The following is a 16599-nucleotide window of genomic DNA, read 5'->3' on the forward strand; positions in this document are numbered from 1 at the left end:
TTTCTCTCTCTCTCTCTCTCTCTCTCTCTCTCTCTCTCTCTCTCTCTCTCTCTCTCTCTCTCTCTCTCTCTCTCTCTCTCTCTCTCTCTCTCTCTCTCTCTCTCTCTCTCTCTCGTTCGTCCATTATGTGTCCATTTCATACAGGGACTGCCACGTGTAGGCATGATGGCTTCTTGCAGCTTCCCTTATTTTCTCACGGTCCTTTTGCAATTCCTTTCTCATCTCAACTTTTCCCATCCACTTACTCTTCATGAAACACAAACTTTATCTATTTGACAGGGAGGAGTGCGCAGTTCAGTTCTTCCCTGTCGCAACGTTGAAGAATAACTACACGTGTGGCCTGTCCTGAGTTCCCGTCATCGAAGGAAAAAGGTACAGATGATACATTGTCTTCTTCTCTCACAGTTGCCAGTTTTAATACGTGGCTTGTGGTGTTGTATGTGTGTTTAAACGTTTTATTCTCTCACCACGACTATTTTCAAAGGCCACAGAGATGATTAACCGGGTTCTCAAGAGTGTTTCTCCTGTTAATACTGTTGAAATTTAGTTTATCACTGGATCCATAAAATTATCCTTAAAAACCCTTGTCACTTCGCCTCGACTGTTTTCAAATGCCACAAAAATGATTAGCTGGGTCTCAAGAGTGTTTCTCCTGCTAATAATGTAGAAATCTGCTTAATCTGTCTCTGAATAATGAAAACACCATTAAAACTTGTGTAACTTCAACTAGAGGCTTTTGAAAGTAGTGGCGGTGCGGTGCAGAAGTGTGAGAATATTTTGTATTATATGTGTACGTACTTATGTTTATTATTGTTTATTTATTTTTATTTATTTATATTTATTGTTTATTCTGATCCTGTTCTTGTTTGGTTCTTGATTGATTAGGTTGATAGTGTGTTGCCTTATTAACATCTTCATTTCTTATATTGTTACTTCTCTATCTTTCCTGACGCATCTTTTCCAGTTTATTGTTTATTATTATTATTATTATTATTCTTCCTTGTTTTCTTTTCCTACTTTCATACATTCTTTTCAAGTTGGCTGTTCTTTCATGTATTGTTCCTTGATGTTATGTTTTCTCACGCACCTGTTCTTGTTCTCCCTTGTTTGTTACCTTGCTGAAACACCTGATCTTCCCTGTTCTTATTTGTTCAAACGCCTCTTCTTCCTAGTTACACACACACACACACACACACACACACACACACACACACACACACACACACACACACACACACACACACACACACACACACACACACACACACACACACACACACACACACACACACACACACACACACACACACACACACACACACACACACACACACCTCTATTTCATTCTTCTTATTCACACACCTCTTCCTTATTCTTATCTCTTCATATACTTGTTCTGCCTTTATTATTTTTATCATTATTATCATCAGCTCGTAAACTCATGATGATATCTTACCTGATTCTGTATATGTAGTGGAAGGTGAGTAACTTTGACTTGTGTTTCATTGTGATTTGTATATATTTTTTTTTATTTCAGTACGTGTGTTGTGGATTATAGTGTTAGTTGTTACGTTAGGTTAATATGTTAAATGAAATGAGTGGGCTTGGTTATATCGTTCGTTACTCTCTCTCTCTCTCTCTCTCTCTCTCTCTCTCTCTCTCTCTCTCTCTCTCTCTCTCTCTCTCTCTCTCTCTCTCTCTCTCTCTCTCTCTCTCTCTCTCTCTCTCTCCCCCTTGTTCTTGTTCTTCCTATTATTATTATTATTATCATCATCATCATCATCATCATCATCATCATCATCATCATCATCATCATCATCATTGTTGCTGCTGCTGCTGCTGTTGCTGCGGCTGCTGCTGTTGTTTTTGTTGTTGTTTTTTGTTGTTGATGTTGAGATAGCGTTTCTACGCCTCTAGATTACGTCAAAGTATCATCACCATCATCATCATTTGCTCATTTACAGATTAAAACCTCAAGGACACTACGACAACACCAACAACACACACACACGAACAAACAAACAAAACAAACAAACCATAACACATCATAAGAACACAACACAACACTTCAGCAACACAAGACGTGACACACCCCAACAACACCCAGCCCACTCCAGGCCACTCCAAGCCTAGCCAAACCATTTCCTCGTTCCTGTTGCTAATACTCAGTGCACGTGACACACACATACAAGAAACCAAATCACAAGGTTATACGGTCCGTTGCTGGGAGGACAGGGGGTGGTAGAAATAGGCCCGTTGATTGTAGCAATGTAGTTTTAGTCCTATGTACCTGATGTGGGCGACGGAGCAAAGGGGAGCATGTAGTTACTAGCCAAGAGAAGTTGAACGTAAATAAGCTTAGTTAGGTTAGGGCAGTAGGCAGTGAGGTTGTGGTGACTTGAGAGGAATGTGGGACAGAAGGGGATACTTTAATGTGTAATATGAGAGAGAGGGAGAGAGTGAGAGAGAGGGAGGGAAAGAAAGACACACTAACTTGCTTCCTTGCTTGAGTTATGCGCAGAATATATGATGATGTAAACTTCGTGATTTATTTTTGTTTGTTTGTTCAGTGTCACGTGTGCTGCCGTGTGTTTTGTGTTTGTTTTTGTTTCCTTGTTTACTTTTGGCGTGGTTATGGGAGGTGCAAGACGGTGGAGTTGATGAAGTTATTTGTATCTGTCTTCTGTTTATTTGTTTGTTTATCATTAATGTGTCAAGATGTAGTTAGATAATCGACTTGAGTACCATCTCTCTCTCTCTCTCTCTCTCTCTCTCTCTCTCTCTCTCTCTCTCTCTCTCTCTCTCTCTCTCTCTCTCTCTCTCTCTCTCTCTCTCTCTCTCTCTCTCTCTCTCTTCATCCTTAATTTATTATACGTATTTCTTCTTTCTCTTCCGTCTTGTTGTTGCTGTAGTAGTGGTAGTAGTAGTAGTAGTAGTAGTAGTAGAAAAATTATCATTCGCTCTTTTTCCTCTTCATTGTTGTTGCTGTGGTGGTGGTAGTAGTAGTAGTAGTAGCAGTAGTTGTAGTAGTAGTAGTAATTACCATCATCATCATCATCATCATCATCGTAATTACCAAATTAAATTAAGTCTTCCGTGTAACAACGAGAGCATTATCATCTAAAATCTTGAGATATAAATAAACACAACACTCGTATTTACTCTGACAAGAACAACAACACTTCCTTGACTTTGCGTGTTAGAGGCTCTGTCTTCCCTACGGCCTTGGGCAAGTGAGACTGGCCCGAAGGTTCCTCTGGGCTCTTGATACCGTAAAAATAATAGTAATAATAGTGGCAATGGTAATAAATATCTTTCCGGGTGTAGGCAAGATAACGTGACTGGTTTATGTTCTGTATTTAGTCTTAAGAAGGTCACTATGAAGCAGGGTTTATAGGGTCATGTTGAGTGTGTATTTGGGTATTGAGAGAGAGAGAGAGAGAGAGAGAGAGAGAGAGAGAGAGAGAGAGAGAGAGAGAGAGAGAGAGAGAGAGAGAGAGATATGTACGTGTTTTCGTGTTCGTCCTCTCTCTCTCTCCTCTCATCCTTCCTCCCCTCACCACCTCTCTTTCCCTTCCCGGTCCCCTTGCCTCCCCAAATCCCTTATTTTCTCCTCTTCCCTCCTCCTCCCTCCTCTTCCCTCCTCTTCCTTCCTCCCTCCGGTCTTTGGTGTTCCAGTGGGGACAAAAATCAAATGGAAATAACAAGGGATGTCCGCAGTGTGTGTGTGTGTGTGTGTGTGTGTGTGTGTGTGTGTGTGTGTGTGTGTGTGTGTGTGTGTGTTTGTTTGCTGATGCTATTGATCTAATTATGAGTGTGTGGGTGTTGGGTAATACAGAGAGAGAGAGAGAGAGAGAGAGAGAGAGAGAGAGAGAGAGAGAGAGAGAGAGAGAGAGAGAGAGAGAGAGAGAGACTTATGAATACTACGTTATTACTCCATATATTTTCCGACCACCAGTGTAATTATAACAGAAAGTCATGAAGTAATTATATATTTTTTACATGTAGTTTCCCCTTCATTAAAATCTTAGGTATAATTTGGTGTCTGGGCATGACGAGCAGTGTTATGCCGGGAAAATGACGAGAATAATAATTAGAACTTGCTGAATGCAATCACGAAAGTATGTGTTTGTTGTTGTTGTTGTTGTTGTTGTTGTTGTTGTTGTTGTTGTTGTTACTCCTCCTCCTCCTCCTCCTCCTTCCAACAATTATAAAAGAAAGTTATAATAGACAAGTTTTTTCATACACGTATCAAAAAAAGAAGAAAAAGTTTGAATACAGAGATAGATTTTTATATACACGAATAAAAAAAAAGTTAAAATATACACATTTATCATACACGAATTCAATTATTTGTATAGGCTAAAAATAAATTAGATTACACACACACATAACTTGCCTTGGGTAATGGAAGGAACGAGGCCAGATATTGCTTGAAGGTAAATAACATAAAGATAATTTCATCATATTTGTTCAATTATTAATACTCGTAGACTGACATAGTTATTGAAAATTATAGAAGGTTAGGTATTGCTTACAGGCAAATAAGGTAAAGGTAATTTCACCACACTAGACACCTGAGTCCAGATATTAGTAATGGTAATAACATACAAGATCACATTTGAATTGACTTATTTAGTTAATGAAGGATGTGGAAAGTTAGATATTGCTTACTGGTAAATAACATAGAGATCATTTTATCATACGTGAGTCCAGTTATTAGTACAGGTGATAACGTATAATATTACACATAAATTGACTTAGTCGGTTAATGGAGGGTGTGAGAAATTAGATAATACTTGAAGGTAAATAACATGAAGGTCATTTTGTTATAGGCTAGTCCAGTTATTAGTACAGATAAAAATAGGTAACATTACTCGTAGATTGACTTAATTAATGGAGCGTGTGAGGAGTTAGATATTGCTTGAAGGTAAAATATCATAGAAGGTAATTTCATCACCAAATTATTAGTACAGTGAGAATGAAAATCTAGATACCTGCATTCCTGAATCCAATTATGACTATGGTGAAAAAAAGGGTTGATGCTGGCGAGATCAGACGATAATTGGCAGCTGATGCAAAAAAAAAAAAATAAATGTATGAAAAAAAAAATCACGGTGTATTGTTATTAGCAGCTGTCGAGGTAATTTGATTAATATATTATAAACTAGAGTGTGAAATATAATTGAAAATATTGCATGATTACATATAAGCCAGAGAGAGAGAGAGAGAGAGAGAGAGAGAGAGAGAGAGAGAGAGAGAGAGAGAGAGAGAGAGAGAGAGAGAGAAATATATGGTACAATAATGATTACTTTGATGTGTATTTGAAATCTGGAAATGTTTGGGTTCATAACAACGCTGTGTACGTACTAAAGGGATGTGCAGTTTCCAATATACGGTTTTTGTGTGTTTTTTTTTGTCCTTTTTGTGTCCCGAGGATGTAATGCGCAATGCTGTGGTGTTATTGTTCTCTGATGGAGCAACGAACATTAATAACAGTAGTAGTAGTAGTAGTAGTAGTAGTAGTAGCAGTAGTAGTCGTTATAGGGAAGGGAAGGTACTGCTATTGGTGATGTTTGTGCGTTTGATGCAGTTTAATTCTTGTTTACTACTACTACTACTACTACTACTACTACTACTACTACTACTACTACTACTACTACTACTACTACTACTACTACTACTACTACCACGAATATAACACAACTAATAATTGCTAAACTAGGCAATTCACACTGTGCTGTCAAACGCTCCAGAACAAAGCTCGGATAATTGAGCTTAACTACCACGTGGGATGACCTCGTGAGCTTAAAGATGTTACCCTTGTTTAGTTCTGAGCTTATCTGGTCCACCACCACCACCGCCACCGCCACCGCCAGAGCCGCCACCACCACCACCATTATTGTGTCTCATGACATTCTTACATTGTCATTCTTCATTCGTTCGTTGCCTCCTTCTTTCCTTCTCTCCGTTTATCTTTTTTCTTCCTTTTTATTCCATCTATCCATCCATTCATTCATTCGACCTTCCATACTTTTTGAGTTTTCTTTTTTCTTTTCCTTCTTTCTCTTTCCTTTCTTCTTTTTATCCTTCAATATCTCCGTCTATGCTCATTCCCCCTTATATCTTATTTCATTCATCCTTCCTTCTTTCCTGCCATCCATCCATCCTTCTTTCCTCCCTTCTTAAATGCTGCTTTCATTCTTCCACTCTTCATTCATTCATTCAGTCAGTCAGTCAGTCAGTCAGTCAGTCAGTCAGTCAGTCAGTCAGTCAGTCAGTCAGTCAGTCTTCCTCCCTCCCTCCCTCCCTCCCTCCCTCCCTCCCTCCCTCCCTCCCTCCCTCCCTTTAACTATAAACGAAAGAATTGACAACATTTACCATTTATAAATCACAAATACATAAATAATCCTGTCATTTAAAACCATAGTTGAAATAGATGAATGAATGCAGCTGTTCTCTATCTATCGCCTTTTCGCCTCTATTTTCCCAGGCACAAGTTAATTTTTCATCCTTTATGGCTTTCACCTGTGCTGCTAATTATACCTGTCACGTTGTCTCATTAGTGCAGGTGACGTGGGCTGATCACCTGGTTCTGACCCCCACCGGTACTGGCCTTCTATCGTAATTAGTGTTGTTGTTGTTGTTGTTTGGTTGTTGTGGTGGTGGTGGTGGTGGTGGTCTTATTCTTGTTGTTCGTATTATTATTATTATTATTATTATTATTATTATTATTATTATTATTATTATTATTATTATTATTATTACTACTACTACTACTACTACTACTACTACTACTACTACTACTACTACTACTACTACTACTACTACTACTACTACTACTACTACTACTACTACTACTGTTGTCACGATCTCGAAATCATCATCGTCATCATCTTCTTCTTCTTCTTCTTCTTCTTCTTCTTCTTCTTCTTCTTCTTCTTCTTCTTCTTCTTCTTCTTCTTCTTCTTCTTCTTCTTCTTCTTCTTCTTCTTCTTCTTCTTCTTCTTCTTCTTCTTCTTCTTCTTCTTCTTCTTCTTCTTCTTCTTCTTCTTCTTCTTCTTCTTCTTCTTCTTCTTCTTCTTCTTCTTCTTCTTCTTCTTCTTCTTCTTCTTCTTCTTACTATTATAAACAGAAGCGAGAATTGAAGATAATAAAGACAAATTAGAAGATAACTCCAAATTTTGACATTATTTCCTCATTTCCTCATCTTATTCTATTTTTATTCATCTGCTTTGCGTATGTAGAAAAATAGGAGGAGGAGGAAGAGGAAGAGAAGAGAGAAATATACCACTAATTTCAACATTATTACAGTTTATTATCTTATTTTATTCCTATTATCTTGTCATTTTCTAGTTTTCTTGTGAGAGCGTAGAAGCGTAGGAGAGTAAAGGAGGAGGAGGAGGAGGAGGAAGTGAAGGAGTGAAGGAATGAAGGAGGCGGGGAGTGATAAAGTGCTTTGTATGAGAAGGAAGGGAGGGGAGAATAACAGGAGGGGGAGAGAGGGAGGGGAGGACTGGCTGGGAGAGGGGAGGAGATGGTGGGGAGAGGAGACGGGTGTGTGAGTGGATGTGTTCATGAGAGAGAGAGAGAGAGAGAGAGAGAGAGAGAGAGAGAGAGAGAGAGAGAGAGAGAGAGAGAGAGAGATTAAAAAAGAGAAAAAAAGGAGAGGTTGTGTGTGTGTGTGTGTGTGTGTGTGTGTGTGTGTGTGTGTGTGTGTGTGTGTGTGTGTGTGTAGAGAGAAACAAAGAGAGGAGGAGGAGGAGGAGGAGGAGGAGGAGGAACAACATAAGTGAGGGTAAGGGTGGGGAGAGAGAGAGAGAGAGAGAGAGAGAGAGAGAGAGAGAGAGAGAGAGAGAGAGAGAGAGAGAGAGAAAGAGAGAAAGGGGAAAGAGTACCAGACATTTTTTTCCTTTTTTCCTTTTTCTTTTCTTTTTTTAATCCTTTCGGTCTCGTTGCTGTAAATTGATCACCAGCAGGATTTTGGGCTTGAAAGAGATAAATTTTGGGGCTTCACGGTTTGGGCGGAAGGGTGAGAGGGAGAGAGAGAGAGAGAGAGAGAGAGAGAGAGAGGGAGAGAAAGTGAGGGGGGATGGGTTTGAATGAGAGGGAGGGAGAAGGTGACGGCGCTGGTTGAATAAGGAAGAAATGATGATTAAGTGGTCATATATTGTAGTAGTAGTAGTAGTAGTAGTAGTAGTAGTAGTAGTAGTAGTAGTAGTGGCCATTATGAAATTTTACAATCAAGGAGGATAAAGAGAAAGATAGAGGAATGGAGAGAGAGATAAGAATTAAGGGAATAAGGAAGAGGAGGAGGAGGAGGAGGAGAGGAAAAGAAGAGGATAAGAAAGAGAAAGAAAGAGAGAAGGATAGGATGACAAAAAAATGGATTATGATGGAGAGAGAGAGAGAGAGAGAGAGAGAGAGAGAGAGAGAGAGAGAGAGAGAGAGAGAGAGAGAGAGAGAGAGAGAGAGAGTACAGTAAAGCCATAAAGAAAAGGGGGAAGAAAAAGATCGAGAAAGAGGGAATAAGGAATACAAGAAGGGAGATAACGTAGATATGAGGTAAGGGAGGGATGAAGGGAGATAAGGAGAGAGAGATAAGAGGTAGGGAGGGAGGGAGGGAGGGGAAGGGAGCAGGCAGCAAAAGTCTTGGAGGACAAAAGTTTCGCACTCAGAAATAATTTGAAAACTCGGCAACATTACCACGTTTTCTTTGTGTCCCTTGATAACAGTGCTCGCCCCTGCTTCTCTCATCCCTCACCCATTTATCACAGGAACACAGGACAGTAAAGGAAGCCACAGGAAGCCATCGGGCCTACACGTGGCAGTCCCTAGTCCCTGTACAAAACCTGCCTACCTGTTTCCACCAATCATCCCTTTTTCATAAATTTATCTAATCATCTCTTAATTAAAAGCTCCGTACTAACTCGCCACTAACGATCTGATTACTGAGGTTGTTCCACTCATGTACCTCTCTATCTAAGAATCAGTTCCTTCCTATCTCTCTCTTACAGATTTAACTTTGTCAAGCTTAAACTTAACGTTCGTATTTATAAAGGTATGTTGTTTAGTAATCAGAAATATCTTGAAAAAGTCTTAACCACACCAAGCTGTAAGAAGGAAAATAGTGTAATTGCCTCATTTAAACATACACGAAGGAAAATAAAAATCTTAGACTATAAAAAAAAGATGATTATAAACTTATTTGAACACATGAAAATAAAACTTCAATAAACAGCAATAATTCTTAAGCACAACAAACTGTAAAAAAACAAAAAAGAAGAAGAATGTAATTATCACCACATTTTAATACATTTATAAGAAAACACAATGAAAAAGAACAGGAAACAGTAATTCCTAATCAGAGCAAGCTGTAAAAAGGAGAATATTATAATTACCACATTTGAAACACGCATCTAGGAAAGGAACGAAAAACTATCACAACAAACTGTAAAAACGAGGTTACAATCATTACCACTTACAACACACACACACAAAGAGAATAAATAAATAACTAAACACATAAAATAAACAAAAATTATTTCTTAACACACCAAAAAAAGATAGGAATATTATTATTACCCACACAAAATAACACATGAATTAAAGAAAAAAAAAAGAGAGAGAGAGAGAGAGAGAGAGAGAGAGAGAGAGAGAGAGAGAGAGAGAGAGAGAGAGAGAGAGAGAGAGAGGAAAGTGACAATTATCACCACTTTGAACACCCATGCAACCCTCAATAGTGGGTGGGGTGGTGTTAACACGACACCATTAGCAACACCATTTATAACACCGTCACTAGCACCATCTGTACAAAGCCCTCGATTATCACACTGCCCATCAGCACCACCACCCTGCATTCCCCGTGGTGGTGGTGGTGGTGGTGCCCTTTCCCTCACCAGCGCGCGATATTAAGTATTACGACAAGGTACAGAAGAAGAAGGATAGTTTAAAGGAGGAGGAGGAGGAGGAGGAGGAGGAAGAGAATTTTAGGAGGTAAAATGAAACAGGAAGATTTTAGTAACATACACGCACACACACACACACACAAACACACACACACAGTACTTAAAACTACCCTGTAAACCTAAACAACCCTTAAGAAGCACCAACACAGTATTAGAACCTCTACATTGCTTACCAGAACACCCTGAAAATGTCCCTTAAACTTTAAAGAACCCTAGAAAACCGCAACACCTTTACCAAAACCTTAAAAATAACATATGAGAACCCAACAAACCATCAGAACCTCTATATAACTACCATAACACCTTAAAAATATCCCTTAGACCTTAAAACCCTTAAAAACACAACGAAGCATTAGAATATCTTCACTTCCCCCCGAAAAAAAAAGAAAAAAATCTAAAACCACAAAAAAGTATCAGAATCTGTCCAGTACCACGAAAACACCTTAAAATATCCCTTTAACCTTTGAAAAAACCTTAAATCCCTTCCAGAACCACAACACTGCCTCAAAACCTGTCCATTACTACCAAAACACACTAAAATATTAAAAAAACCTTAAAAAAGACCTTCCGCAGCCCCAACACGGCCTGAAAGCCTCTCCCAAACTCTAAAATATCCCTTGAACCTTAAAAAAACTTGCAAAACCTTCCAGGAACACAAGAAAGAATCAAAACCTTCTAAGTACAAGGACAAAAACACACACACACTCGCCACTCGCCAGTAAGCCTAATGAAGCCTAAATGAAGCCTAAATGAAGCCTAATGTTTAAATCTTCCTCCCAGCCAGTTTACTATGCACCCTTTCCTTAAATTGCGACCTGAAATTCCCTACATGGTCTTATTTCATTAGTAAATTCCTCTCGACACCGATTCCCAGATTCCAGATTCCAGGACGTGTGTGTTTTGTTTGTGTTTTGTCGTTTGTTTTTCGTTGGGTTGCCTTTTTTGTGGGCAGATGCGGAAGGTGTGACTTGTAGATGTGTTTGCAAATTCTGGTGTTGTTTGGTGTAGTTTTGTTTATACTTTGGTGTGTAGTAGTAGTAGTAGTAGTAGTTGTTGTTGTTGTTGTTGTTGTTGTTTATTCTATTGGTGTTAATTGGTGTGCAAGTTTTAACGTATTCTTTACTTTCGTTATTATCGTTATTTGGTGTTATTTGGTATACAAGTTTTACGTATATATATATTTTTTTTGTAAGTTATCGTTATTGTTTTTGTTTATGTTATTCTACTGGTGTTAACTGGCGCACAAGTTTTAACGTATAATTCTTTGGTATGTTTCGTTATTGCCGTTATTTGGTATAAAAGTTTTACGTACATTTTTTTTTCGTATGTTATCGTTATTTATTTTATTTCAGTGGCGTTAATTGGAGCACCGGTTTTAACGTACAGCTCTTTGGGTTTTTTACGTAAGAGGGGCAACAAAAAAAGACCTGAAATAAAAGCCCCATAGAGGTGCCAGCCCGTAAGGAAAGGTCAGAAGGTCATAGCTGGAAGATGTCATGAAGCAGCGTATCATCAGTATTGCTCTTTATTTTGCAAAGTTACTGATCGAGTAGTCTTAATTACACCGTCTTTTGCTATGTGTTATAATTATTATTAGTTATTTTTATTATTATTATTTTTTTTTTTATCGAGGCGAACAAATTACTAATATATGCATTGTTAATTACTGTGGTTTCTCTTTACTAATTATGTACAATGATCATTTGCATATTAACTCAGGTGCCAGGTAATGTAGCCAAGTGCAGGTGTTAGTAGTAATAGTAGTTGTAGTTGTAGTAGATTCTCTTCATAATCTGAACTTCAGCGTCATTTCCTTTCATTTACTTGGTGGTAGTAGTAGTAGTAGTAGTAGTAGTTTAAGATAATCACCATTCGTAATCTTAACTTTGGTGATTTTACTTCTTTTTGTGGTGGTGGTGGTGGTGGTAGTAGTAGTAGTAGTAATAGTAGTAGTAGTAGTAGTAGTAGTTTTGAGTTATCCATATCATTAACTCCTCCATCACCTCTATTTTCTCTCTCAACGTACTGGTAGTAGCAGCAGCAGCAGTAGTAGTAGTAGTAGTAGTAGTAGTAGTAGTAGTAGTAGTAGTAGTAGTAGTAGTAGTAGCAGTCTCAGTAACCCCTCATCATTAATAACACCACTTCTATTTCCTCTCTTTTATTCCTCTCTTTTATTCCTCTCTTTTATTCCTCTCCTTTATTCTCCTTTACTCCTTAACACAACTTAAAACGTGCACTACTTGGCTGTTTGACTTTATAAACAACACCATTAACAATAAGGGTCATTTTGCGCTGCTTTTCCTGCTTTATTTTCCCCTCTCCCTTCTTTATTTTCCTCTTCCCCTTCTTTATATTCAATTCTTTTTCTCAGTTCGGGGCAAAATAGAACCGTGCCACCGCCTCTTGTCTGATGGGATTATTCTCTCTCTCTCTCTCTCTCTCTCTCTCTCTCTCTCTCTCTCTCTCTCTCTCTCTCTCTCTCTCTCTCTCTCTCTCTCTCTCTCTCTCTCTCTCTCTCTCTCTCTCTCTCTCTCTCTCTCTCTCTCTCTCTCTCTAATCAATATCTCCTTTGCGTGTACTTTATCTACTGTCACTCATATTTGAACGAAAGGAGGAGGAGGAGGAAAAGAAGAAAAGAAGAAGATGAAGAAAAGTAAAGGCTGGTGGTGGTGGTGGAGAGATAATGCATAAACAAAGGTCACAAGGGAAGGAGGAGGAGGAGGAGGAGGAGGAGGAGGAGGAGGAGGAGGAGGAGGAGGAGATTCCTTCTTCCATTCCAGTGTTGTTTCCTTTGCCATCTCCCTCTTCTATCTATGCATTTTCCTCTTCTTCCTTATTCTCTTTACCTCCCTCGTGTCTCCTGTCTCTCTTATTCCCTCTCGTTTCACTTCTTTCTTCTTTGTATATCTTTGTCTTTTATTGTGTTGTTTTTCTCTTATTTACCTTTGTTTTTTTGTGATTTTTTTCTATTTTGTAATTTTTCTTCTTTTCGTTCATTTGTTCGTTTGTTTCGTTCTTTGTATTTTTATCTGTTTTAATTTACTGTTTCTTTCGATTTCTTTGTAATTCTTCCTCTTTTAATGCATTCTTTTTTTTTTCCTTTTTTTTTTGTTTGTGATCTTCCTTTTATATTCTCTCGTATGTTACTTTTTCTTTTATTTATTATTTTTTTCTTTTCTTTATCTTTTTATGTACTCTTCTTTTTTCTTTCTTTATCTTCCATTTCTACAGTTCTCCTATTTATTTTTACTCTTATTTTCTATCTCCCATCTCTGCAATTTTCTTTTTCTTATTTTTCTTATTTATTATCGTCTTTCAATTCTGTTCATGCTTCTGTCCTCTTCCTTTTTTCTTTATCCAATTTTTATTTTGTTTCCTGTCTCTCTCTCTCTCTCTCTCTCTCTCTCTCTCTCTCTCTCTCTCTCTCTCTCTCTCTCTCTCTCTCTCTCTCTCTCTCTCTCTCTCTCTCTCTCTCTCTCTCATTCTTCATCTTATCTAGTGTTATATTTCTCACTTCCCATCTTCATTAATTCCTCTTCTATCTTTCTTTCTCCTCCATCATCATATTCTTCTCCATTGTCTCACATTTCCTTATTTCCTCCTCCTTTACTCTTCAAGTTTTTGTCTTCCTTTCTTTCCCATCCTTTGTCTTATTTCCGTTTTCTCTTATATCCTTCATCATCAACCATCATATTCTCCTTCATTTTTCCTCATTTCCCTACGTTTCCTCCTTTTTTCCCTTTCATTTACCTTTCCTCTTCCTTTCCCTCATTTTCTTCCATTTTTCTACGTTTCTCACCCTTCCTTTCCTTTCTCTCTTCTTCCATTTCTCTACACTTGTTACTTCTCTTCCTCTCCCTCTTCTCTTCCTCTCCCTCCTCTTCCATTTCTCCTCGTTTGTTACTTCTCTTCTCTTCCTTCTTCTGTTTCTCTACATTTCTTAGCCCTTCTCTCCCTCTCCCTCCTCTTCCATTTCTCTTCGTTTGTTACTCTTCCTCTCTTCCTTTCCCTCTCCTTCCATTTCTCTACATTTCTTATCCTTCTCCCATTCAGTTACTTCTCCTCCTCCTTTTCTGCCATCCTTTCTCTCCTATCCATCTTTTCTCCCCATTTCCCTCTCTCTCCCCACTCCCTCTCTCCCCCATAGAGGTTATGGTGATGGTAGGTGGTTAAATTCACCATCTGTTTGATGTTCAATGTAATGCTCAAGGCTACAGCACCGTCGTATATTGTGGAGCATGCTATTGGCTTATTGAAGTACTGGGTAGTGGTGGTGGTGGTGGTGGTGGTGGTGGTGGTGGTGGTCTTGTTGTTCTCGTTTTCTTCTTTTCTTCTATGATAATGAGTTTCTATATTTAGTACTTCTGTTCTTCCTCCTCCTCCTCTTCCTCATCTTCCTCTTCCTCTTTTTCTTCCTCCTCCTCTTCCCCGACCTCGTCCTCGACCTTGTTCATTTCCTCCTCCTCCCAACACATCCTGTATTTTGTTCTTCCTTTGTGCTTCATTGTTCCTCTTCCTCCTCCTCCTCCTCCTACCTTTCTTCCTTCCTTATCTCTGTCTCCTTCTTTGTCTCGCTCTGTCATTCTGTCTTTCTCCTATTCTTCTTATTTTCCTCCTCCTCCTCCTCCTCCTCCTCCTCCTCCTCCTCCTCCTCCTCCTCCTCCTCCTCCTCCTCCTCCTCCTCCTCCTCCTCCTCCTCCTCCTCCTCCTGTTTGTTGAGTTTTATTTTTGTTTTCATCTGTTTGCCAATCTCTCTCTCTCTCTCTCTCTCTCTCTCTCTCTCTCTCTCTCTCTCTCTCTCTCTCTCTCTCTCTCTCTCTCTCTCTCTCTCTCTCTCTCTCTCTCTCTCTCTCTGTATTTGTTTTCTTTCTCTCACTCTATCTCATTATCTTCACGTGTCCTAGTTCTTTGATTTATTACATTTTATTTCCATGTCCCTGTTCTCTGCTTTCCGTTGCATTCCTCTCTTCTTCCCTTCTCCTTCCTTTGTTATTTTTGCATCTCTCCCCTTCTTCGTATTTTTTTCCTCACCCTCTTCTTTTCTTTATTCTTTCCCCTCTCTTCTCTTCTTTACCTCTCTTCCCCTCTCTTCTGTTCCCGCCGAACCAGGAGAAAAATGTAACGAGGGTAGGTAAGAGAAGGAAGGAAGGAAGGAAGGAAGAAAGGAAGGAAGAGAGGAAGGAAGAAAGAAGGAAGGAAAGAAACAGAGAAAATGTTGAGTGCAGAGATTAATTTTAAAGTGAGATATTTTGTTTGTTTTGGTTCCATCATTTTGCTTTATTCTTTCCTATTGTTTGTTTGTTCGTATGTCTTTATTTGTTTATCCTTTTATTTTGTTTATTTATTTATTAAGTTTGTGGTGACGCATTTTGCTTTGTTTTTGTCATTTTGTTGTCTCGTTTTTGTTTATTTGTCTATTTATTTATCTATCTATTTATCTATCTATCTATCTATCTATCTATCTATCTATTCATAACATTGATTCTTTCATTCATTCATTTGTTTCCTTTAATATCAAAACTGTTGTATTAATTTTCTCTTCCCCTTTTCCTTTTCCTTCTTTCTCTTTAATTTTTTTCTCCTTTCCTTTCCTTTCTTCTGTTTCTCCTTTCTCTTCCCTTCCCCTTTTCTTCCATTCAAAAGTTTTTCTTGTCATTTTCTTTTCTTTCTCCTTTTCTTCTTTCTTTTCCTTTTTTCCTTTCTTCCTTTCACTTCTCTTCCTTTCATTCCCGTCCTTCCTCTCGTCTTCTTTTGTCCTTTCCTTTCCTTTCTTTTCTTTTCATTCCTGACTCTTCTCTTCTCCTTCCCTTTCTTTTTCTTTTTGCGTCTTTCCTTTCCTCTCTCGTCTCCTTCTTTACCTCCCTTTCCTTCACTTTCCTTTCTGCCTTCACTCTCCTCTCCTCTCCTCTCCTCTCCTCTCCTCTCCTCTCCTCTCCTCTCTATCGCATCCTATTCCATCACATTCTATTCCATCGCCTCTCACTCGCCTCAATGTAACTTTGGCACAGGAAGAAATGGGTGAGAGAAGTGGAGGGGAAAGAAAAATTTTTAAACTACTCCTTTCCTTCATCTTTTTTATTTTTTTACGCTCCTTCTTCTTGTCCAAATTACTGAGGACACCTGAAGGAGAGGACAGGTGAAGGAGATTAATGGGATGTTTTTGAAGTTTTGTTTTTATTTTTGTCTTCTTTCTCTTCCTCTTGTTTTTGTTTTCTTTTGTTTTTTTTTTCTCGCTTCTCTGTGCAAGATTTATCGTCACAAAGGAATTTTAATTAATTATTTATTTATTTATTTATTTATTTATTTATTTATTTATTTATTTATTTATTGGTTTGATGTCTAAATTTTTTTTTACGTTTTTTTGGTGTTTTTTTTTGTTTTTGTTTTCGTCTTGTACTTTTTTTTCAGGATTTTTAAAGTTTTTCTACATTTTTCCTAACTTTTGCGTAAGTTTATATATACCTGCTCCTTCCTTCCTTCGTTCCTTCCTTCCTTCTTTCACTGTATTCACTTCTTCATTCACTGCTTCACTCATTCCTAATTAGATTTTCAATAACATTTTCACAGATATTTTTTTGCTACATTTCTCGAGATTTCCTTATATTTCTTTCCTCCATTTCTTCCCTCCCTC

The 16599-nt window shown here is 38.3% G+C and overlaps 1 long non-coding RNA gene across 3 annotated transcripts in view; it reads left to right on the plus strand.

The window, feature by feature from the left end:
* LOC135092060 (uncharacterized) overlaps positions 1-16599 on the plus strand; it is a 103074-nt gene that overhangs the window by 6932 nt on the left and 79543 nt on the right. For all 3 annotated transcript variants that reach the window (XR_010262730.1, XR_010262731.1, XR_010262729.1), the window contains exon 2: positions 280-372. This is a non-coding gene — a long non-coding RNA (uncharacterized LOC135092060). The remainder of the gene's footprint in view (positions 1-279; positions 373-16599) is intronic.

Source organism: Scylla paramamosain, chromosome 39 (assembly GCF_035594125.1).
Source record: "Scylla paramamosain isolate STU-SP2022 chromosome 39, ASM3559412v1, whole genome shotgun sequence".
Taxonomy (NCBI): Eukaryota; Metazoa; Arthropoda; class Malacostraca; order Decapoda; family Portunidae; genus Scylla; species Scylla paramamosain.